The sequence below is a fragment of the Coregonus lavaretus genome (assembly GCF_964263955.1).
Source record: "Coregonus lavaretus genome assembly, chromosome: 10".
Classification (NCBI taxonomy): domain Eukaryota; kingdom Metazoa; phylum Chordata; class Actinopteri; order Salmoniformes; family Salmonidae; genus Coregonus; species Coregonus lavaretus.
Window position 1 is genome coordinate 15756838 of NC_139997.1, and position 23832 is coordinate 15780669.

Genomic DNA, 23832 nt, shown 5'->3' on the forward strand with positions numbered 1-23832 from the left:
CCCTGTCTTTGGATTCTCATGTTGCCACCGAATACTTATTTAAGCTGATAATTCTTTGTGAAATAATTTTTGTTTTTTCCCCGCTGCCTTCGGACATCAAATAACTGCACACTGACATGCAATCCTTAAATGGGCGCTTTGGTCCTATCTGCGCTAACAGAACACTGGTGCTTAGCAATCACCTCTTTTGGCAATTATGAAATGACTAATTATCATTATTAGAAATGTAATTAGCAGCCCCTGTTAGCCTTTTCAATGTTTTCGGCAGGATTTCTTCAAATTAAAGAAAACTACTTAAAAGCCCTTTATTTTCTTACGTCACTCATAATTCATCTTCTTACCTGCCTGTGATGTTTTTATTGTATTTTTATCTCTGGCGAGGCAGTTGTCTCCCACTAGTCATCTTTTATTATTTGTCTGCTTCTTTCTTCTACCGAGTTGGAGGTCTGCGTTGCAATTGGCACCCTATTCCCCATATGTGAATCATTTCAGGAAACTAGGCGTATGTGGCGCGTCACTACTTTACATGAGAGCCGTTTGAACTAGAAAAATCTAAATGCGTTTTTTGGCAAAAATGCCTTCTGGAACATGTGAACTTTCATGTGCCTTTTAATAACCAACTTGTATACCATCTGTAAATACGAATACAATTGTTAAATTACGAGCTTAGTTGGTTTAGCCACAGAAAAAGACAGGAACTGGACATGCCGAGAGATGAAGCACGCTTCTGTCTATAACATGAGCTGGTCAGTATGTGTAGGTAATCCTTTCTAATGCAGCTTTTTTGAAAGATATCACATAGTATAACTGCAAAGGTGTTGCTCTCCACTTTCTGGAGGACCGAGTTTTGAAATCAGTGGAATGCACGGTGGAATTAGAGTATGATGGCTAAGGAGATGGATAAATTCTGCTGTTTGATTGCAAATATGCAGACAGTCGAAAGGAGAACACACAGAAGGCTGTTGTATAAAACACCTGTCTCCGGATTACATATTCAAACTAAGGCAACCATGGCATCCATGACCGAGAGGGAGAAGCATCCATCCATGTATACGGGTAAGATAGTCTAGCTATTCATGCAGGGTTGTAACGTTATGAGTTAGGATTATGGTTCATTGTTTAGCTAGCAAGCTAGCTAGCTATTTACATGTCTAAACCGAAGACTCCACTATGCAAGTAACCATGTCAATAGAATGTTCATGATGTCACTGTGACAACTGTCGATAATGTAGCTGGTCAATTCGCTCTGGCTATCTAGTCCGATTTCAGAGCACTCGTCTGAGTGTGCCAGAGCGCAGAATAACTGACAAATTTACGAACGCTCAACACCTGTTGAATTTGGCCGTGTCAGTAAACGTTGGCAAAAAAGCGTAATTAAATTGTTGCCAGCAGCACAGTTTTAATCACCAACGCTCTGGATAACATAAAAACAGCCTATACATCTCTGCTATGGCGATTTAAATGGTTAGAGGGAGCTGTTCCCTCATTTGTGTCTGGAAGTAGCTAGCAAGTTAGCTTGGGTGCTTGACTGCTGCTGTTAGGTCAGAACGCTCGGATCAACCCTACTCCTTGGCCAGAGCGTCCAGTGTGCGCTCTGAACGCTCCGAGAGCTGAACGCTCCGACAGCGAAACGCTCTGAATTTACGAACGGACAATCTGACAATGCTCTGAGTTTACGACCGCTCAGAGCGCACTTTGGCACTCCAGATTGAATTTACGAACACACCCGTAGTATAAACCAGCCTTTAGTCTTGAAGTCTTTGGTTGTTTAGCACATGGCCTCACGTGAATCCTTAAAGAGCTGGGTGGGGCTAAAGCTTAAGAGGGTGTGAACGATGCTAAATAGGTGTAGACAAAGAAGAGCTCTCCAGTATATGTACCAAAACATTCAAGGGACATTTTCTCAGAAGTGAGGTTACAAGTTTATCAACTTTCAAAGCAGAATTACTTTCCCATTGTTCCTCAACTGTAGTATAAGATATACAATTTTCTAGCTCTGAGTCTCTACTTTTATCCAATGTAAAAAACAAAATTTCAAATGTTGCTACATAAGACCAAATTGAGCCGGTCGGTGACATATAGTGCACTACTTTAGACCAGAGCGCTTTTGGTCCTGTTCAAAAGTAGTGCACTATATAGGGAATAGGGTGCTATTTGGGACAAAGCCAGACTCCTGTGTTGTAGTAATAAGGGTTTCTGATGAGAGGGAGGGAGAGCTGGCTGTGTTTAGCCCTCTGTGCTCTGGGCTTGACTTGCTGATGCTGAGCTTATGATGAAGAGCTAGCTCAGCAGCCCTGGCCCACTCTCTCTACCACACAGCCCTCTGTGCCCCCTCGGGCTCTTTGTGTGTGGGGGGGGGGCTCCGTGGCCTCTCTAAGCTGGCTTTGGTAATTCGACACATCAGTGGGGAGACTTTGGGGTCAGTTAATGTTTGATGTGCCAACAGGGCTGCACAGCAAGACTGCATACCCTTTAAATCATGTACATGCCCCTGCTATGGACCCCCAGCCAAGAACTTCACTATTATTGAGACTTACTGAAAGAATTTGAGTTTGAAAATAGCATGGAACAGAGCGACGTCTGCGTCAGCATTTTTATTTTCATGAGCAGAGGACTTAAGTGGATGAAGACACTGTCAGGGGTTATGTCCCAAATGGCACCCTGTACCCTACAAGTGCATTACTGTTGACCAGAACCATATGGGTATACAGCATCTCCCTCCTTGTGGCTATATTGACTTTCAAGGACACCTTTCTTCTCCTGATAAAGGGTAATATGGTGGTGTCTACTCAGTCTGTGTGCTGTGGTTGGTAAATAGCAGTTAGCTTGTTGATAATCTCAGTGATTATGTAATGCTTCGGTTCCTCATTCCCTAACACGTGTTCTCTGGCGGTCTCCAAGGGCACCAGTTATAGGCTAGGTGATGGCTGTTTCTTTTTTGTGAAAACCAGAGCCATACCTTACTCCAATTTCCAAGTAATTCAACATACTCTATATAGCCATCGAATTAGGCGATACATTATATATCTCTGGAAAAGGCTGTATTTACGTATTATTGAAGTACATAGATATGATTAATAGGATGTTTTATTTGTTTAGACAGTTAAGATGTGCCACTGTAAACCAAAGAAGATGAGAATTTCAAATCTGGCTTTTAGTTTTACAGTGAACAACTAAACAGCGTGAAGTAGTCAAAATTGCTGCATATAGCAAGAAAATTTCACTCAGTAAGGTCTCCTATTTTCAACTAGTATCCTCATATCTCCATTATCAATTTAAATAATTTGTTACCCATCTCTTCCTCTTATCTGATTACTCACTGGACACTTTTTGTCCAACCCCCAATCAGCGACACTCAAGAAACAGTGTTTATTGGACTGGCCATTTCCTCTCATGCAATGGTGACTAGAAAAGTGGCAAACCGCCAGACTTGGTGGCACACACAATGAACACTTTGTTTTATTATCATTATTTTAATTCCGCAGTGAAAGTGCAGGTCCCTGCCCCCTGTTGACTTCCTGGAGTGTCGCACACAACATTTTCATCATGTGAGTGCTGTGGTCCCTTGTCGTTTGGAGAGATTCAGAGTGATTGTCAAGAGAAGAAAATTAAATGAGGACCCCATTTCATAGGAGCAGGAGCACTCGATGCGTTGTGCTTTCTTTCCCTCTTACGCTTGACACACACAAACACACACAGGCAAAATTATGTCGCTGTCGGACACTGCATACAGTCCACTCATATATTTGTTCTGGCTCCAACCTCCACTGACAGCAAACTTGGCATGTAACATTTTACATTTTAGTCATTTAGCAGATGCTCTTATCCAGAGCGACTTACAGTTAGTGAGTGCATACATTTTTTTTTAACATGATATATTGGCATGCATTACACCCAGCTAGGATTTACTGTTCTTCTCTGTGGTTCATCATCCTTTTGAGCAGTACATTTTAACATTGTACAGTGCCTTCAAAGTATTCATACTCCTCAATATATTACATATTTTTTAGCCTGAATTCAAAAGGGATTATATTACTTTTTTTCTCTCACCCATCTACACACAATACCCCTAATGACAAAGTGAAAGCATGTTTTTAGAAATGTTTGCACATTTATTGAAAATGAAATACAGAAATATTGAATTTACATAATATTCAGTCAACACACGTTAGAATCACCTTTGGCAGCGTTTTACAGCTGTGGGCCTTACTGGGTAAGTTCCTAAGAGCTTTGCACACCTGGGTTGTACAATATTTGTACATTCTTTAAAAAAGTATTCAAGTTATGTGAAGTTGGTTGTTGATCATTGCTAGACAGCCGTTTTCAAGTCTTGCCATAGATTTTCAAGACGATTTTAAGTAAAAACTGTAAAACTAAGCCACTCAGGAACATTCATTGTTGTCTTGGTAAGCAACTCCAGTGTATATTTGGCCTTGTATTTTAGGTTATTGTCCTGCTGAAAGGTGAATTTGTCTCCAAGTGAATTTGTTTCCAAGCTTTGTAATCAGGACAAAAAGTGAATTGCTTTGCCACATTTTTTGCAGTATTACTTTAGATACCTTGTTACAAACAGGATGCATGTGTTCGAATATTTTTATTCTGTAATGGCTTGGAAAACCTTTGTGGTTGAATCTGTGTTTGAAATTCACTGCTCAACTGAGGACGCTTATGTGTGGGGTACAGAGATGAGGTAGTCATTCAAAAATCATGTTAAAGTCCATGCAACTTATGTCACTTGTTAAGCAAATGTTTACTCCTGAACGTATTTAGGCTTGCCATAACAAAGGGGTTTAGTGCTTATTGACTCAAGACATTTCAGATTTTCAAAAACATAATTCCACTTTGACATTATGGGGTATTGTGTGTAGGCCAGTAACCCAAAATCTCAATTTAATCCATTTTAAATTCAGGCTGTAACACAACAACATTTGGAACACATCTAGAGGTGTGAATACTTTCTGAAGGCACTGTATATCTAGCTACTATGAAAGAGGACAAACTAGTCTTATAAAAGACCAAACAAACCATCCGAAGATCACAACCCATCCTCCCTTCTGCCTGAGGGCTTGGGACCCTCTTAATTTGTCTGTCTCCAAAAGCTCTGAAATCTGAGACGCTCAACTGCACTGGAGAGGAGTAGATCCGGGCTAACTGCGTCTCCTAAGTGCACTAAAAGAAAACAAATCTGATGTCAATAGTTTTTTGGCATCACTCATCATAAAACCTTCTATGCCGAGTCTCTCCGGGCTGCAGTAAAAGCCTTTTCATTCAATGCCTTTTTTTCAGCAAGGCCAAGATTAGAAAGGACTACCCTGCCCTGTTGCTTTTCTCCGTACCCCCCCCTCCCCTTTCCCTCCCTCACATAATAGATTGTCAAGAGAGGACATTGTTGGAAGATTTTGTGTGTAGTTTTTATACAACCCTTTTAAGTAAATGTTTTTCTTTTTTCTTTTCTCTCATCTCGTCTGTAGAGAACAAGTGGAGCGAGCGATGAATCCAGAGGGCTCACTTTTCCCGTGGTCATTAAAGGTCTATGTGTGTCCCAAATGGCACCCTATTCCCTACCTGGTGAACAACTTTTGACCAGGGCCAATATTGCTCTGATCAAAAGTAGTGTAGGGAATAGGGTCACATTTGGGATGCAGCTCTAGTCCACCAGAAACACATTGGAGCGTTGGAGTGCAGCTAATGCCTGCTGTAACAAAGTTTGTGGGATGTGGTGCAGCACGCCCTTAGAGCTTTTTGGTTGACAGTGGTTGCATCCCAAATGGCACTTCCTACATTTCCTACATAGTGCACTACTTTTGAGTCAAGATCCCTGCTACCTGGCCCATGCCCGACAGGACCCGATGCAATGTGGGCAGAGGCCAGGCCGTGGTTATAATTTTCAAGAATTACAAAATTTATCACTAACATTTTGAAGCTGAGCCATTTGCTCTGCTGTGCAGTTACTCTGTACAGTCTTATCTCACCACAATCATGGTGTCAAGAAGTTCTTCAACCTCGTCAAATATGACTAGAACATTAACTGAGTTGACAGGAGTGATTCACAGAAATATAATAATGTTCTGTGAGTTTTGTCTGAGTTTAGAGTGACAAAGTAGCTAGCTAACAGTTCTCTCACGTCTAGTCAATGAGCAGCCCCACGCAGAGCGCCTGGAATGGGGACAGCAAAGGGAGCGGGGGGGCAGACAGGATCCGTGTTAGATCCTCCAAGTGTTATTATTTTGTGAAGGTGTTTAACTAATGATTTGGAGAGCTGATTTTGTATTTTTGGCTCTGAGCACAAAAATACACTTGGGTTCATCTCGACAGTTAGGAGTTGCAACTAGAAGTTGGTCAGACCTAGTTTGCTATAGGCCTATATTTCTACAATTGAGGAAGTTCAAATAATTTATACCGTCGGATGGAACATTTGCCCTGTTCAATTACATTTGGCTAAGATAATATACTGAACAAAAATATAAACGCAGCATGCAACAATTTCAACGATTTTATTGAGTTGCAGTTCGTATTAAGGAAATCAGTCAATTAAAATAAATTCATTAGGCCCTAATATATTTTTATTTATTTTTATTTCACCAGGTATGGATTTCACATGACTGGGTAGGGGCGCAGCCATGGGTGGGCCTGGGAGGGCATAGGCCCACCCACTTGGGAGCCAAAGCCACCCACTGAGAAGCCAGGCCCAGCCAATCAGTATGAGGTTTTTCCCCACAAAATGGCTTTATTACAGACAGAAATAAGCCTCAGTTTCATCAGCTGTCCGGGTGGCTGGTCTGAGACGATCCCGCAGGTGAAGAAGCCGGATGTGGAGGACTGGCGTAGTTACAGGTGGTCTGCGGTTGTGAGGCCGGTTGGACGAACTGCCAAATTCTCTAAAACAACGTTGGCAACAGCTCTGGTGGACAAATTCTCTGGCATCAGCTCTGGTGGACATTCATGTAGTCATCATACCAATTGCACGCTCCCTCAACTTGAGACATCTGTGGCATTGTGTTGTGTGACAAAACTGCACATTTTAGAGTGGCCTTTTATTGTCCCCAGCGCAAAGTGCACCTGTATAATGATCATGCTGTTTAATCAGCTTCTTGATATTCCACACCTGTCAGGTGGATGGATCTTTTATTTATATGCAATCGCCTCCCCATTCTCCCATAGCAATTATAGACATGTCAGTCACTCCATAATCTTGGAGCAATTTGGCGAAAACAAAACCAGTGTAATAAAAAAAATTCTCCCGTTCCTTAGAGGTCATATTGTTTTCCATTCTGTGTGAGTGCTTTGTTCATGCGTGTGTGTGTGTGTGTGTGTGTGTGTTCGTGTTCTTGATCTTGAATGTGCTCCTCTGTGAAGTTTTGTGCATGTACAGCAGTGGTCACCAACCTTTTCTGAGTCAAGATCACTTTCTGAGTCAAAATGCAAGCCGAGGTCTACCGCTCAGTTCTCTAGCAATGAGTTTTGTGCAGTATGCTATAGGCCCAATATATTATCACTGCATATTGGCTATGCTTGAATTGCCCTGCCAGTGTTGTTCTTTTCAGACCATTTAGAAATTATATTACAAAATGTTTGGTATATGATCACACTGGTAATAGATCATTTGTTGTATTACTTGTAAGGCACAGCTGAGTGAGCATAATAATTAGCTTTTTGTTTTTATTGGAGTGATGGTCTGCATCTGATGGTCAGTCTGAGGGGAGGGTGGGAGCAGCGATGAGGCTGCCTCTCACCCGACTCACCGTCCCTCCTCTCTCCTTCCCTCCACTGAGTAAAGGGGACACAGTCTTCCTGCTGATGGCGAAACTTTAAGTCGCACTGCATTATTTCTGCCTCATTCATTGCAGCTGCAGTGCTGGTTGTAGTGTGAGTGGAAGTTTATAATTGCTTTGAAGGAACTGAAAGACAATCCAGATATTGTGATTAAATGTACAAAATAGTATGAAAAATTTATGCACTCACTACTGTAAGTTGCTCTGGATAAGAGCGTCTGCTAAATGACTAAAATGGAAATGGAAGTAGGGAGAACACACATTTTATGGCTTATAAAAGTTTTGACTGCTGAATATCAACAAACATGAACTTACTCATAAAAACAGCAGCTCTTTGCTGTATTCGTAGAGTCTATCTAGTCATGGTTTTAAAGGTTTTTAAGTCTCACTAACTTTGCTGTGCGTTCGAGGCTTCTTTTCACAGGGTATGACTCGAGGAAACTGTGCAGACACGGTGATCTGAGCTATCTGATTGGCCAGCGGTAGGTCTATAGGTGCACTTGATTTGCAGAGTTCTTCCTTCAGACACATGAAATTGTTAAAAATGGCAACACTTTGCCTTCCCAACGTGAGGGCTGCTGAATCAAGTGCACCTACTGCCAACAGCGTGAAACAAATAAAAAAATTGACCGGTTGGTGACTACTGATGTTAAGTATGATTTTTTGGTTTGTGTGTGCACTATTCTGTGAAGCTTCGTCTTTATTGTGTGTGTGTGTGCATGCACCCTTGCATACGTCTCATCTGTCAAGTCAATTGCCCCATCCCAAGACTTGAATTACTGTCCATTCCCTGCTCTCTGGAAGTGTGTCCCGGCACCACTGGGATTTGAAACCTGCTCTCTTTGCCTCTGCCACTCCTCCGCGAAGCCTGCAAAGGAACCCAGCTAAATTACATGCTGCCCACAGAATTTATCGTTGCAATGTTTGGCTTTAAAGCCCTGTGTTGCTCTCCCTCTCTGAACAGATGTGTTGGTGGACTTTGCAAGGCTATCACTTCTCAACTCCCTTGTGTAAATATTTCAACCGGGGCTCTATATTGTTAGGAAATTAGATTTCATACTTGCAAATCTGGCAGGTGAGGTTATGTTTTTCTGTCTTCTCTGTAAGAAGGCATTACTCTGGCAGACGTTACATGTTAGCTCTCAAAGGCCTCTCTTGCACTTTCTCACTCTCTGTCCTACAATGGAACTCAGTCACTGTGTTTTTGGGAGACGTCTAATACCCAATTCTTCATTTGCGGCAAGAGTACATATTCTACTCACAAAAGCTAAGTTTAGAGTGACATATAAAGAAACCCAACCACATAAACTGAAACATGCACTTTTCATTGTTGAGAGGAATGCTCTTTTTATATAATTACTTATTTCGGTTCCGTTGGACCCTCCTGTGTCCAGGAATTTCTTAAATGAATCGGTCTCAATCCACCAGCAAACATACACCAACAAAATGGAGACTGTGTCGAGCAAACCAACCGAACCCTAGCGAGCAGGAACTGAAGCGCCAGAATTTCAGCTGTGCTAAGCTAGTCTACCTTCCCTGTCAAGGTGGCCCCGACTTTGGGTCCGTAGATAGGCTTCTCTTCAATCATGCTCTTCAGGCTGTCATACCCAGTTGGTGTGAAGAGCTTGGTTCTTCTCTCTCCACGAGGGTAAGCACCCTGAACAGATGCTCTGCTGATTGGGCAGTCTGTCTTCTAATGGGGGACAACAGATAGCTGCATCCCAAATGGCATCCTAATCTCTACATAGTACACTACTTTTGACAAGGGTCCATAGGTACCATTGGGGACGCATCCATAGTGTTTAATGGTGTTAAGTTACTGTATGTTTATACCTGCAAGCCTGTTCTCTCCATATCTACTAGTCGTTACTGCTGCCCTTGTTATTCGTTTAGAGAGAGTGTGTGTGCGTGTGCGCGACATATGTATTTATGCGCAGGTATGTTTGTGTGTCTCTCCAGAGATGGGTCTGGCTCTTACACAGGGTTGGGATAACATCAGGCAGATTATATTCCATGGACAATTTTTATTAACGGGAAAGTCTATATCCCACTCTGCCAGTGTATGTCTCCTTTCATTTAATTTCACCTTGTCTGATGCAAGCCGAAGCCAGACATTGATCAAAGAAGGGATAAAATATGTCCCTGCACCAAATATCCCTTATTTTCTATTGATGTATTTAGTTTTTTTTTGTAAAAGCAAATATCGAAATGCCATTATATTGATGCATTGATTTTCATTGACTGCATGTTTAAAGTTAATTAGCAGTGACCGTTAGGCTTGGGCGGTGTTCCGTATATACCGTATACCAGGGTATTTGGAAAAAGCCACTGGATGGCTTTTCAATACCATTAGCTATTTCTTTGAAGTTTTTTAAATACATTTGAATATTTGTAGGTAGTTAAGTAAATACCTGCAGTCAACTTGTGCAATACGTTAGTAGAATAAGAACATTGCGTTCTTCATTTCATATGTCACATTATTATGTAGCTTACGGTAGTCCCCAGTCATGTGTTAAGTGGTGTTTGTTTACAAGCACACAACGACCAGAGACCGGAGCCTTGTGAGTCACTCACTGTCGTGCAGCATGCGCCAGGTGATCTAATTACAGTATGGAATTCACAACTAAACCTTTGCCATCTAGATATCTTTTAACTATTAAGTTAACTGTCTAAAATGTGCTAAATGCTCGAGTTGTGCCTTTTGGTTTGCTAATTTAGTAGCTACTGTAGTTAGCTTCTTCAAAAATCAAGCTGAGAATCCCCTCCTGGATCAAGAGCCTTGCTGGCTAATATCCGTTTTGTGCGTGTAGCAAACTGTGTAGCATTTTTTGTATTTACTTGAATAGTTTAGGTCAAACTGTACAAAATGTTCACAATGCGCTCGTTAGCATTCACTATGAGGATTCCTTAGTACTTGTTAGCATTTTGTTAGAATTCTGGTAAATGACGTTTTTTTGGGCAGTCAACTTAATTGATAGACCGCGTTCATCATTTTGCCCGTTTTTCATTATGAAGCTTATTCATTATGAAGCTTACCGGTACTAGTTAACAGAGGTTTTTGGCAGTCACGTGTTTGTTTACAAAGAATCACAACAAGCAAAATGGGAGCTTCGTGAGGTGATTCACTCCTGCAGCGCAACTTAAGTGAGGTGATCAAGTTACACTTGTATGAAATTCACTGCTAATGTTTGAGAGCTATATATCTTAACTATTACGTTAACAATCTAAGATGTGACATATATATTCTCTCCAGCTGGGTTTTGCTAACTTGCTAATGTTAGTAGCTAACGTTAGCTTGCAAGATCAAGCTTCTTGATATTAGCAGCAGTGACAATCCCCTCATGGATTAAGATCCCTGCTGCCAAATATGTGTTGTGTGTGCTGCAAACTGCGTTTTGAGATACTTGCATAACTTTATGAGCTGGGTTGTCTGTCCTAGCACACACTCGTTAGCATTTACCTAGCATCCGCTATGATAATTCCTTACTACTTGTTAGCATTTTGTTAGCATTCTGGTAAGGGACGTTATTTGGGCTTTGTTTTACATTGGGGGGAAAAAAATTGCGCACCTTGTGTGCACTACCGGTAATACCGTATATCCCGGGATGGCACAGGCCCAGTATGAAGGTATGGAAATCTGGATACCGCCCAACCCTAGTGATCGTTTAATGAACATAAACAAGTTTAGTATTCCAGGCCTCCACACATACAAACCGCTGATGCCTGCTGATGCTCACCTTTTTGGCACATCTACATTTAAAAGTCTAAAATCGATTTAATATACACAATCACAATAAATCCATAAAAGTAAACCAACCTATTCACTTGTACATTTTTGAAACATTGCTTCGAAAGAAATGCATTAACGAGATTACAAATCAGGAGCAATTTGATCACCTTTTAAATCTAATACCATTTAATTATAACAAATAAACTATATACTGGGTTTTAGCAAGGGTATTACAACAGTTTTGGTTCCTTATGCATTTCCATCGATAAAAGGAGTTGCTGTTGAAGTTCAAATGTATTTATTACTCACAAGTTAATTGTCCATTGTTTGTCACACAGATTCCAGGTTGGTAAATATTCAAACAAAACATTGTAATCCAGATGAGGTTAAACAGGTTTCAAGTGGTATGAATGGCAAAAAGGTAAAATCAAAGTACAAAATGATAAGTAGCAACATGCTAATTAAATCCAAAAGAAACGGTAGAAAACTGTAGCTCTACTTGAAATCTTCCATCAGGTGCAATAATGAGTTACTGACACCATCTTTACCCATAACCCTTCATTCTCTATTATACAGGTAAACCATAGGTGTCCAACAGGTGTCACAATAGCATCCATACAAGTATTCTAATATACATGTTAGGGTTGCACGATATTGGAAATAACTGACATTGCGATATTTTGTTTTTCTGCGATATATATTGCGATATGAAAAGATACAGGATGTCTTCACCAGATGACTTGAAAAGCTCAATTTGAGAATAATTAATTATTCTAGAATGATTGGGGTGATTTTGTAGGGAACTGCATCTTCATGGAAAATAAAAATGAAACTGAAAATGACTTTTTACCTTTTGACTTATTTTGGGTAGTTTAATTTATTATATTAATTAATACACTGTTTAATTCACCATGGTTCTATTGTATTCATGTAATACTCGTCTATCAATTCAGGCTAAAGTCAATGATCTAACATGTTATGATATTAATAATGCATGTTGCTTACCCTAAAATAAAGGGGCTCATTTGTGAATGAAGAGGTATGGTGTCTATAAGGGATCCAGGAGATTACAGGAGGCTTTATCTCAGTACTCCAACCAGGTTAAAACAGAGCATTCTCTACGGAGGAAGTTTCATTATCACAATAGGGAATTAATGTGAATGACAAAATCAAATCAAAAAGTCATGTAACATTTTATTACATTACAAATGACTCTCATCTAGTCTAGGCCCCAATCAGATACAGCTTCTCTCATCCCTGTTGCGATGTTCTCACTTGTATGATCTTCTGGGAAAAATGCAGTTTGCAAACAGCGACTTTTCAGGTGGAAGTCCTCATTAATAAAGTGTACGGTCAGACTTATGTAGGGCTCCGTTGTCCGGCTGGACCACAAGTCTGTTGTTGCTGTATAATATTCCACTTGTGACAGCTCTGTTTCAACTTGTGCCTTGCATTTCTCGAACAACTCTGGGATGGCAACTTGAGAAAAATTGTTGCGTGATGGCATTTCATACCGCTTGTCAAGCGACCGGATCATGTTTTTAAAACTCTCTTTGGTAACCGTGTTAATTGGTACCATGTCTTTGGCGACGTGAAATGTTATTGAATCTGTGATTTCTCTCTGCCGTTTGGAACCTTTCTCGTATGGTGTAATACTGGCAAAGGCATCCGAAATAGATTTTTGCATTGGAGGGCATTGAGATGGTTTGCATACGAAGATTTGTGGTGCCGCCTTAAATGATCGACAAATTGGTCGTGTTGCCTCGTGTTGTGGCAACAATTGCAAGGCACTCTCGACAAAGTACCTGTTTTTGGTCAACATCATCCTGTCTGTAGCCGAAATATTTCCATATAATTGACGATGCATTTCTTTTTGCAACCAAATTCTCAATTTCGGTCTTTTTTGCCTGTTCCTCGCTCATCATTTCGTCACGCGCAAGCAGAGCCTGCATGTCAACCACGTGCAGCAACCAACTCCGTGTTTAAAATAATAATAATAATAATAATAAACTGTGTATCCAATAACCCATAAATCGGAGTAAATTATGTTATATCAGACAGATATAATGCTAGTTTAACATTTAAAAATATATATATATTGTAGACTGATATATGTTTACCTTACTAAATCGCACGTTCTGCGATGTGACTATTGCGGATGGATATATCGCAATGTCAATGCTGAAACGATATATCGTGCAGCCATAATACATATTTAACATAATGAACAGTTTACATACATTCCTCTACAATAATAAGCATTTTCTATACATTTATATATCTTTCATAAATTAAACAAAATAAGTTCAATACATTTTCTTTCTTATATCAAAATGGCTCTAACAATGGCTATGTTGAGCGTAAAAGTGATAATTTGAAACGGGTCCTTTACGCTAGATTTAGTTATTTGGCAACTTTAGTTGTGAAGTGATATAAATCTTAATGTCTTAGAAATCAAAACATATATTGAGTGTACAAAACATTAAGAACACCTTCCTAATATTGAGTTGCACACTCAGAACAGCCTCAATTCGTTGGGGCATGGACTCCACAAGGTGTCGGAAGCGTTCCACAGGGATGCTGGCCTATGTTGGCTCCAATGCTTCCCACAGTTGTGAAGTTGACTGGATATGGTTTGGGTGGTGGGCCGTTCTTGATACACACCTGTTGCAGTTCTTGACACAAACCGATGCGCATGGCACCTACTACCATACACAGTTAAAAGGCACTTCAATAATTTGTTGCCCATTTCACCCTCTGAATGGCGCACGTACACACTCCATGTCTCTAGGCTTAAAAGTCCTTCTTTAACCTGTCTCCTCCCCTTCATCTACACGGATTTGAAATGGATTTAACAAGTGACATCAATAAGGGATCCTAGCTTTCACCTGGATTCACCTGGTCAGTCTATGTCATGGAAAGAACAGGTTCATAATGTTTTGTACATTCACTGTGTATGGGCTGCATGATACGACTAGGCTATTGATGATTTGAGAGTCACAAATAAAGCATGTACTTTGTTCCTTGCCTCAGGCTTCACACGCTGTTCTCTCATTAAGTGATCATATTTTCACCCATCAGACTATTCTCAATTGAATCTAGTCTTTACTAATATGTAAAATTAGTTTCGATTTAGAATGGCCTATTTATCAAATGGTCAGGAATAGGGCAGGGGAAAAAGACAATCAAATAGCGAATGTAGTTCGCTTTCATGCTGTTTGTTTTTCAGTCATGCCGGGTAGGCTACTCCGGTTTTATAGTGGAGCATGTACTTAATATATACAGCTGAGAAATAAATATAGTAGCAGCTCGGCTCCTCCTCTTTTTAGTGGCAACCATCAAAACTCTGCTTTCACACGGATTGCATATAGAAATGTCTGGGCTTATAAGAACACTTATTTCAGTCCACGCATCAACCACTGTTTGAGGAGCATGCAGCCTCTCGATGCGCAACAGGTGATATTCCATGCCATAGGCTCTCCAAACCTGTTCCTGCAGCTACCCAGTGCTTGATTTGGGAAACCAATTGAAATCTGTTCGGGAACATCGATAGTAACATGTTTTCACAACTAAGCATATTTCATTAAACTGTTCATGAAATTGGGATCCTGCTGAATTAATTAGTTGAGACCAAATCAAACACACTAGCCAAATGGCTAACTACGTTAACCACAATTTGCCTCATAACAGATATTTATCTTTTAGCAAATTGCCTTTTGAGCTGGTAGTACCTTTTGGCTTTCTGCTGTTTTTAACATAGTCAACATGGATGGTCACAAACTCTTGACTCCATCTGATTTGACCATGAACATTCTACCGCCGAACACTGCTCATCTCAGTTAATACCCATAAAGCTTAGAGGCATTCATATTACCCTGGCCAAAATGGTTAGTTTTTTTGTTTTTGATGCCAGATGTCATCCAATTAGGGTAATGATACTGAACCCAGTAACAATGTCAATATTTTTGTTAATCCACCCAAACTGGATATCCGTTTTCACTCACGAGACAGGGATTATATTTTATGGTGTTTGGGAGTAGGTCGAGCCAGGTCATTGTGATATTTCTGAAAGCGTCGAGAAACATTGCTGAACAAAAAAACATCTGGTTACGGTTTATCCAAATTACTTAACCCCAAATGTGTCCATTGGGGAAGCTTGTAGAGTTGCTCCGACAGAGACAGCTTTTTTAAAGTGCCACAGTGTCTGTTATTCACACACAATGGGTTTTGAAAGTTATTTTGTGGCATGCGTTGAAATGCCGACCCCAGAGCATAGGACTGTGTTCATACTAATGGAGGAATATGACTATGCGTCAAGTATGCACATTGTATCCTCAGTGTTTGGAGTGAAATATGGAAAAAGGAACAGATGACATTGGAGGTGTGTTTACCGCTTCCCCAAATATAATTTAATTCAGACTGTCCTTTGTCTGGCATGAATGTCTCTTATCAACACTGATTCTTCATTCATACTTTTTTTAGAATTAAAAATGCTCAGTGCTAAACTTTGACTTAAGTTCAATCCCATTTTCCCTGTGATTTAAATGTCCAATGCAGCTGTTTCTCAATATCAAATATTTTCTGTGGAACAATTAAGTACCTTACTGTGATTGTTTTAAATTAAAATGGTGAAAAAATAAACCCAAATAAGCATCATAGCAAAAAGGAATTCTTCAAGCAAGACTTTTGCGAGGACTGTATGGGAGTGGTCTGAGCGAGGGGCCTAATTGGAGGAGCCTAATGGGAGGGATATGTGACCTGAAAACTAGCTGTTATTGGCAGAGAGGTTTGAAACTCTCTTTTATTGGTCTATTCACTACACTGCCGATTTTAAGGGGGAGCAGAGATATGAGCACGCATTACTAAAACTGTGGTGTAAATTACCTGAGCTTATGCTAACATTATTTTGAGCATCTGTTTTTTTTTTTTGTGTGTTTTTGATGGAGGGCTTTTTTGGTTAAATAACCTTCCAAACATTTGGCCTCATTTCCAGTGTGCTTAACCACTTGCCTGCTGTCTCAATGGCAGACCTGGGTTCAAATGGTATTTGCTTTCTGGGTGATTCTCATGAAACCAGTTTTAACCATTGCAATAGCAAATTGAATTAGAAAACCATGATGCATCTGCAAAAATCAACTATCATTCTGAAGACTAAGATGCCTTCTTTATGGCACTGTGTCTTATTTTAAATACATTTGACATTTTCACCAGAACTTTGAACACTTTCATCCCGGATTCTCAATACCGAAATGCATCCGGATGTAATTCTCAGGGAATTTGATCAAATGTTACTTTAGAAAACCTAACTTATTTGAATAGAACACAACATATGTAGCTGTAGGTTGTCCATAGATCCTAAAAATTACAGTGGGGAAAAAAAGTATTTAGTCAGCCACCAATTGTGCAAGTTCTCCCACTTAAAAAGATGAGAGAGGCCTGTAATTTTCATCATAGGTACACGTCAACTATGACAGACAAAATGAGAAAAAAAAATCCAGAAAATCACATTGTAGGATTTTTAATGAATTTATTTGCAAATTATGGTGGAAAATAAGTATTTGGTCACCTACAAACAAGCAAGATTTCTGGCTCTCACAGACCTGTAACTTCTTCTTTAAGAGGCTCCTCTGTCCTCCACTCGTTACTTGTATTAATGGCACCTGTTTGAACTTGTTATCAGTATAAAAGACACCTGTCCACAACCTCAAACAGTCAGACTCAACTCCACTATGGCCAAGACCAAAGAGCTGTCAAAGGACACCAGAAACAGAATTGTAGACCTGCACCAGGCTGGGAAGACTGAATCTGCAATAGGTAAGCAGCTTGGTTTGAAGAAATCAACTGTGGGAGCAATTATTAGGAAATGGAAGACATACAAGACCACTGATAATCTCCCTCGATCTGGGGCTCCACGCAAGATCTCACCCCGTGGGGTCAAAATGATCACAAGAACGGTGAGCAAAAATCCCAGAACCACACGGGGGGACCTAGTGAATGACCGGCAGAGAGCTGGGACCAAAGTAACAAAGCCTACCATCAGTAACACACTACGCCGCCAGGGACTCAAATCCTGCAGTGCCAGACGTGTCCCCCTGCTTAAGCCAGGCCCGTCTGAAGTTTGCTAGAGTGCATTTGGATGATCCAGAAGAGGATTGGGAGAATGTCATATGGTCAGATGAAACCAAAATATAACTTTTTGGTTTAAAAAACTCAACTCGTCGTGTTTGGAGGACAAAGAATGCTGAGTTCCATCCAAAGAACACCATACCTACTGTGAAGCATGGGGGTGGAAACATCATGCTTTGGGGCTGTTTTTCTGCAAAGGGACCAGGACGACTGATCCGTGTAAAGGAAAGAATGAATGGGGCCATGTTTTGTGAGATTTTGAGTGAAAACCTCCTTCCATCAGCAAGGGCATTGAAGATGAAACGTGGCTGGGTCTTTCAGCATGACAATGATCCCAAATACACCGCCTGGGCAACGAAGGAGTGGCTTCGTAAGAAGCATTTCAAGGTCCTGGAGTGGCCTAGCCAGTCTCCAGATCTCAACCCCATAGAAAATCTTTGGAGGGAGTTGAAAGTCCGTGTTGCCCAGCGACAGCCCCAAAACATCACTGCTCTAGAGGAGATCTGCATGAAAGAATGGGCCAAAATACCAGCAACAGTGTGTGAAAACCTTGTGAAGAGTTACAGAAAACGTTTGACCTGTGTCATTGCCAACAAAGGGTATATAACAAAGTATTGAGAAACTTTAGTTATTGACCAAATACTTATTTTCCACCATAATTTGCAAATAAATTCATTAAAAATCCTACAATGTGATTTTCTGGATTTTTTTTTCTCATTTTGTCTGTCATAGTTGACGTGTACCTATGATGAAAATTACAGGCCTCTCTCATCTTTTTAAGTGGGAGAACTTGCACAATTGGTGGCTGACTAAATACTTTTTTCCCCCACTGTATATACTAGTTGAAGTTTACATTAAACTTTCATATTTATTACGTAAAAAAGGTGTCTGTGGACATGTTCCTCATTACGTAACACTAAGTTGCTGTACAAATTCCAATAATTTTTTCAATAGTGTTATTCACCTATGATTCATATTCTAGATGAGTAGTCATTAGATGAGCACAAGTTAGGAAGGCCCTCAAAATTGTCAAAGACTCCAGCCACCCTAGTCATAGACTGTTCTCTCTGCTACCGCACGGCAAGCGGTACCGGAGTGCCAAGTCTAGGTCCAAAAGACTTCTCAACAGCTTCTACCCCCAAGCCATAAGACTCCTGAACAGCTAATCATGGCTACCCGGACTATTTGCACTGCCCCCCCACCCCATCTTTTTACGCTGCTGCTACTCTGTTAATTATTTATGCATAGTCACTTTAACTCTACCCACATGTACATATTACTTCAACTACCTCAACTAGCCGGTGCCCCCGCACATTGACTCTGCACCGGTACCCCCCTGTATATATAGCCTCCCTACTGTTATTTTATTTTACTTCTGCTCTTTTTTCTCAACACTTTTTTGTTGTTTTATTTTACTTTTTTATTAAAAATAAATGCACTGTTGGTTAAGGGCTGTAAGTAAGCATTTCACTGTAATGTCTGCACCTGTTGTATTCAGCGCATGTGGCCAATACAATTTTGATTTGATTTGAGAATGAGGATCTTATTCTCAAACACTCCCTTTACGACACTTGACCTTCTCATTACCAAAATTACTAAAAAGCTCAAATTGGGAAAAACTTAGAGAACCATTAGCTTACCAACATGGAGGCATGAATGGGCTTTAGTGATGTGGTCAATTGTTTGCTGACTCATATTGGCGGTCTTCTATTACTTGCAGATTGAGCTAAGGGCCTCTCATTACCGAAACACAAATGTCTCATTACCGATTTTATGATTCTAAAAATAAACTATTGGGTTTCGTTTCCAGTATTGATAACCTTAATTTTGGTAATGATAATGACCTAATTCTAATGTATAGTCAATGGGTGTGCTGTGCTGGTAACTTTAATTATTTACTAGGACCACTGCTTTACTAGGACCACTCCCCATTTTGACACGTGTACCTGTTTTGGCACTTACAGTACCTATACTATTGTTATATATCCAAAGTCCGTTTTTGGTCCATATCCTACATATTTAGATATGTTATAGGCATATCATCTCATGCCATTTGCTCGTAGGATCCCATTCAACTTAGAAATACATTTAAAATGCATATCCATGTACTAATACACCAATATTCCCTGTAAAGACCTTGAAGAAATTACTTTTTCTATGCTTAGTTCCACTTTTGACTTTTGAAAATACATGCACGTAATAACAGTACATATGCTAAAATAAGGGGTATTTTAGTCGATTGCATTAAGATCAGTGAATTTTAGTATTATGCAAGTCATTTGGGATTAGAAAATGACAGTTTGATGTATTGGGTTACTAAATCTCTAATAGAACTCAGTCCAGTTTTTCAACGGCAAACCATGCACCACTCATTACCAAAACATGCATTCTCATATCCGAAACCTGCTTATCATTACCGTAATGCACCAATATTTAGGAAATATTAGTACAAATAAAACGTATACTTTTAGTAATTCATCTGATAGTGGGCCTTTTTGTTCCTTATCCACATGTGTACATACAAATAACATATGTATACAGTACAAGTAATTATGACAAACTTGATTCAGGAAAGGTTGTGTTGCGATAATGAGAAATTACTAACTACATTTCTTTCCAGTGTTATGTTTATTTCAGACCTTTTCATTAGGTGAGAAATAGATTTGAACTTTTTTAGACTTCAAAAACTGTGGCTGTAATGAGAATGTTTTTGTTGGTAATTATTAAATAGATACATACAGATCCTAATGCTAGTGATCCAAGAGGATTTAGGATGGAACATTATTATAAATGTTTTTGTCCATGCCAGGATAGTAGTGATGGGGGGGGGGATCGATAGTTACATATCACAATTTGATTTACTCCAAGTATCATAAACATTTTTTTTTTGCTATGTAGTGTAAGCTAGCGGTAGTCGGCTGTACCTGCACCAAAATGCTGGTATTTTTCATCCTATAGCTTGTTCTCCATCTACTTTTTAAATAATTCTTTAAAATGGTGAGCCAACATATTTTCAGCACTTATTTACGTGATACAAACTAATTTTCTCATGCTCTCTCTTGTCACTCTGCAGCAGACATAGTGAGCAATATATTTGGAATATCAAATAATATAAAATAAAATCACACTATTGAATTGCAATACATATACAATTGTGAGAATCGCAGTACATATCGTATTGGCACCTAAGTATCATGATAATATCGTATCTTGAGGTCTCTGGCAATTCCCAGCCCCCGAAAATAGTTTTGGTATGTCAGGTTGTTCTGGCAATTCTCACATAGAAACTTAATTGGGAGGAAGAAAGGGTACTTTTGAGATATTTATATAAATGTTTTTCGTGTTCAGAATCTAGATATACTCCATATATTAGAGCACACTATAAGGAGTATAATGACATCAATGTCTTTATCATGTAATGTTCACGGAGGCATGTATCGGTCTAAAAAGAGCCTGAAATGGCCACTTTCATCATGATTTTATTTTTTTATTATACAAGTGTAAAAAGCATGTCAAACGAATGGCAGCATTATTTTGAGCATCTGTTTTCATTTAATTGTTTTGTGTGTTTTTGATGGAGGGCTTTTTTGGTTCAATTCCTGATAAGTGTATTTCCCAGAAAAATTAAAGACCATCTGTTGTCTAGGCTATGCAGTAACCTTCCATTTGGCCTCATTTCCAGTGTGGTTAACCACTTGCCTGCTGTCTTAATGGCAGACCTGGGTTCAAATGGCATTTGCTTTCTGGGTGATTCTCATGAAACCATTTTTAATTTGCTCCTGCAATGGTTAAGTTAGAAAAGCTATTTTGGTCACATTCCTAATGTGTGATTTGAAATTTAGTTCAGAATCTCAAATGACACCTAGGTTTTTTTACCTGGTGTTTTATCTTTATTGCCTGTGAATTAAAATGTGTGGCTAGATTCTCTCTCTGTGCTTTGTCTCCAACAGTAAGTACCTCGGTCTTGTCTTGATTTAGCTGGAGGAAGTTTTGAGCCATCCAATTATTTAAATCACTAATACAGTCTAATTTAACCGTGGAGCTAAAATCCTCTGGTGACACAGAAATGTAAAGCTGTGTATTGTCTGTGTAGCAGTGAAAATCAACGCTGTGCTTTCTGATAACGCTGCCAAGGGGTAACATACAGTGCATTCGGAAAGTATTCAGACCCCTTGACTTTTTCCACATTTTGTTACATTACAGCCTTATTCTAAAATGGATTAAATATTTGTTTTACTCAATCTAAACACAATACCCTATAATGACAAAGCGAAAACAGGTTTTTAGACATTCTTGCAAAAAAATTATAGTAAATAAATAAATACTTATTTGCGAAGTATTCAGACCGTTTGCCATGAGACTCGAAATTGAGCTCAGGTGTATCCTGTTTCCATTGATCATCATTGATGTTTCTACAACTTGATTGGAGTCCAGCTGTGGTAAATTCAATTGATTGGACATGATTTGGAAAGGCATACACCTGTCTAAATAAGGTCCCACAGTTGACCGTGTATGTCAGAGCCAAAACCAACCCATGAGGTCGGAGGAATTGTCCTTAGAGCTCAGAGACAGAATTGTGTTGAGGCACAGATCTGGGGAAAGGTACCAAAACATCTATGCAGCATTGAAGGTCCCCAAGACACCAGTGGCCTCCATCATTCTTAAATGGAAGAAATTTGGAACCACCAAGTCTCTCCCTAGAGCTGGCCGACCGGCCAAACTGAGCAATCGGTGGAGAAGGGCCTTGGTCAGGGAGTTGACCAAGAACCCGATGGTCACCCTGACCGAGCTACAGAGTTCCTCTGTGGAGATGGGAGAAACTTCCAGAAGGATAACAATCTCTGCAGCCTTCACCAATCAGGCCTTTATGGTAGAGTTGCCAGAAGTAAGCCACTCCTCAGTAAAAGGCACATGACAGCCCGCTTAGAGTTTGCCAAAAGGCACCTAAAGACTCTGACCATGAGAAACAAGATTCTCTGGTCTGATGAAACCAAGACTGAACTCTTTGGTCTGAATGCCAAGCGTCACGTCTGGAGGAAACCTGGCATGATCCCTACGGTGAAGCATGGTGGTGGCAGCATCATGCTGTGGGGATGTTTTTCAGGGGCTGGGAGACTAGTTAGAATCGAGGGAAAAATGAACGGAGCAAAGTAAAGAGATCCTTGATGAAAACCTCTATAGCGCTCAGGACCTCAGACGGGGGCTAAGGTTAATCTTCCAACCGGACAACGACCCTAAGCACACAGCCAAGACAATGCAGGAGTGGCTTCGGGACAAGTCTCTGAAATACCACATTTACAGAAGTATTCAGACCCTTTACTCAGTACTTTGTTGAAATGCCTTTGGCAGTGATTACAGCCTCTAGTCTTCTTGGGTATGACACTACAAGCTTGGCACACCTCTATTTGTGGAGTTTCTCCCATTCTTCTCTGCAGATCCTTTCAAGCTCTGTCAGGTTGGATGGGGAGCGTCGCTGCACAGCTATTTTCAGGTCTCTCCAGAGATGTTCGATCGGGTTCAAGTCCGGGCTCTGGCTGGGCCACTCGGACATTCAGAGACTTGTCCCGAAGCCACTCATGCATTGTCTGAGCTGTGTGCTTAGGGTCGTTGTTCTGTTGGAAGATTAACCTTAGCCCCAGTCTGAGGTCTTGAGCGCTCTGGAGCAGGTTTTCATCAACTATCTCTCTACTTTGCTCCGTTCACCTTTCCCTCGATCCTGACTAGTCTCCCTGTCCCTGCCGCTGAAAAATATCCCTACAGCATGATGCTGCCACCACCATGCTTCACCGTAGGGTTTCCTCCAGATGTGATGCTTGGCATTCAGGCCAAAGAGTTCAATCTTGGTTTCATCAGACCAGAGAATCTTGTGTCTCATGGTCTGAGAATCTTTAGGTGCCGTTTGGCAAACTCCAAACGGGCTGTTATGTGCCTTTTACTGAGGAGTGGCTTCTTTCTGGCCACTCTACCATAAAGGCCTGATTGGTGGAGTGCTGCAGATATGGTTGTCCATCTGGAAGGTTCCCCCATCTCCACAGAGGAACTCTAGAGATCTTTGAGAGTGTCCATCAGGTTCTTGGTCACCTCCCTGACCAAGGCCCTTCTTCCCCGATTGCTCAATTTGGCCTTGGAGGCCAGCTCTAGGAAGAGTCTTGGTGGTTCCAAACTTCTTCCATTTAAGAATGATGGAGGCTACTATGTTCTTGG